Raw genomic sequence first — 2,639 nt, forward strand, 5'->3', positions numbered from 1 at the left:
GTAAAAGTCCTGTCTTTTATTTTTGCGAATGTGCACGTGTAAAAGTTGTGTGTGCGTGTACGTGCCTAGTCCGGCATGCATGCATGCATGTGCATGCGGTTGAAGGTTTTTTTTTGACGTGATGCCGTTGAACGTTTTTTTTTTGACGTGATGTGGTTGAAGGTATGAAGCAGCTACCATGCGTTATAAAAAAGAAAAACAGGAAGAATAAAAGAGGGTAAGCATGCACGTACGTACGTATGAGGTGTACGTGCACTCCCTCAAATCAAATCAATCGAAGAAAAAGAAAAAGGTGCACGTGCGGCTGGGCGGAAGAGGGAAGACCCGGCCGGACTTGTTTTGATTCGCTTGGCTTGGACGCGCCTGTAGTTGGAGAGGGTTTCTTTCGATCGCTTCTTTTGATTGTTTTGGCTGGATTGGATTTGAGGCGCTGGTAGTACGTGCAGACTGCCCTCGTTTCGTTGTTCCGTTTTCCATGCATTGATTCCATCGACGCCATAAAGTCAGCCGCGCGGGACTATACTACACCGGTTGATCTAAGAGAGCTCACTTGGCATAGATGAAGTAATACAAAATATCAAAGCGGTATGACAAGGTCACGGCCGAAGACGTAACGCTCTGACTTGTGCTTAACCATCCGGAGCTGAGGCCACCCAGCCTTTAACAATTTGACGCCCTCGAGAACAGCAAAATTCTCTGTTTTCTCAAGGGCATAGCCATACACATCCTCAATGCTCTCCTCTGGGCAGGTAAGAAAGAACCTGGCAACACAGACTTGACCGGAGCCGAGCGGCACAATGCTGGCGTCAGTCAGGGTCCAATCTTCTGGCCTGTTCACGTCTGTCCACACATCCTGTAGCACGGGCAGCCTCAACTCACACGAGGCAGTGAGGTCCGATGTGCAGAGCTGCAAATCGTCGGGTGTGAAGCCAAACCAGAGGTTGTGCTCAGGGATGTACTCGGCGCGACCACTGAACGGCAGTGCCCAGTTGCCTAGTTTGCTCCACGCACCACTCGCGATGTCATACGATTATGTGCCGGCGCCAGATGTGGATATCCAGATCTGTGAATCGTCAACCACGGCGTAGGCACTGATTTCAAAGGGCATTGGGGCATCGCGGCAGCTGGATCGATCCACCCCGTCGTCGTCGGCAAAGAAAGGCGGTGGCTGGAGGGAATACCAGCACCAGTCTTGGGCGTAGCTAGCAGGCAGGCGGGTGTGGAGAAGAGCCTGGAAGTAGTCCCGATCGGGCAGCCGGCCAGGGTTGCCGCTCATGACGTATAGGCTGTCGCCCACGGCAACGGAGATGGGGTCGATAATGGGCTTGCGCATATTGGGCATCCCAGTGCGGAGCAAGCGCGAGTCGTGGTTGTACAAGAAGCTCCTGCCCATTTGGTCGACGGCGAGGAGGTTTTCCCGGCCGGGGCCGAAAGCCATGAAATTCATCCACGCCTGTTCGCCCTTCCTGCAGGGCCAGTCGAATGACAGGGACGGCGGAGGCAGCGGGGCGTCCGCTGGCCGTCGATGAACTGCTCGAACAGCTGGCCGTGACCGGGCTGGGCGAAATAAGTTTGCCGGGTTCAAGCAGTGAAGGCTGAAGTGTCTGGGGCCACCGTTGCAGCTCATGGCCAACTTATTCACAAACCGGCTGCCCATGGCGATGGCGGGCGAACCTCCTGATAATCAGAAGAAAGAACAAGGAACTCGTTGAATGTTTGTGATGATGATTCTCGTTTCTTCTCTTGGTAATATCAAAGAACCATGTACAGTACAGACACGGAGATTATCATCAGAGATTCGCCGAGTACCTAAGGAGTGGGGTTGGGATCCAATTGAACCCGACAATTTCTGGAATGGAGACTATCAGCTCTCAACCACGCAGCCAAGAACAAGATCGATATTTTGTTGTCGAAGAATTGGGGATGCTTGGGGAGGAGCGCTATTTTATACTGGTGGCGGCGCAAGGAAGACTGAAGAGGGAGGAGATCCGGTGCGATTCCTACCCTAACGCCTTCTACCGTGGGTTAAATTCGTATGTAACTTTTCGAGTAGATGATTTTTCATATAAAAACTTTTTCATCCGAGTTCGTACGCAAAAGTTATGCCCATTTTAAGAAATTCCAGAGAGATTTTGCAAATAAAGTCGAAATTCATATTTGTTAATTTTCCCAACATCTAGACCACATATCACATGGGAAACTTATTTTATTTTATTTTTTTGACATCTCCATCATTTTCTTTTGTTTTCTCTAAAACGGAAAAGGCGGTCCACTGTGGGGGGGTAGAGTTTGATGGGCCTTTTAGTACCGGTTCGTGCCATGAACCGGTACTAATGCCTCAAAGCCCATTAGTACCGGTTTGTGGCACCAACCGGGACTAAAGGACTAACCTTTAGTCCCGGTTGGTGCCACCAACCGGTACTAATGGGCATCGCACCCTTTAGTCCCGGTTCGTGGCACCAACCGGGTCTAAAGGGCCCAGGTGAACCGGGACTAATGCCTTAGCCGCACGAGCCGGGACCAATGCTCACATTAGTCCCGGTTCGTGACTGAACCGGGACTAATGTGAATATTGCCTTGTGACGAAAGCCCTGTTTTGTACTAGTGAATGTTAAGTCTAGGAGTTGAATTATGTGAGC

General features: G+C 50.8%; 1 pseudogene; it reads right to left on the bottom strand.

The window, feature by feature from the left end:
- Positions 1-339: 339 nt before the first annotated feature.
- LOC120963457 (uncharacterized) lies at positions 340-1,657 on the bottom strand (annotated as a pseudogene).
- Between the last annotated feature and the right edge of the window lie 982 nt (positions 1,658-2,639).

This window comes from Aegilops tauschii, chromosome 1 (assembly GCF_002575655.3).
Source record: "Aegilops tauschii subsp. strangulata cultivar AL8/78 chromosome 1, Aet v6.0, whole genome shotgun sequence".
Taxonomy (NCBI): domain Eukaryota; kingdom Viridiplantae; phylum Streptophyta; class Magnoliopsida; order Poales; family Poaceae; genus Aegilops; species Aegilops tauschii.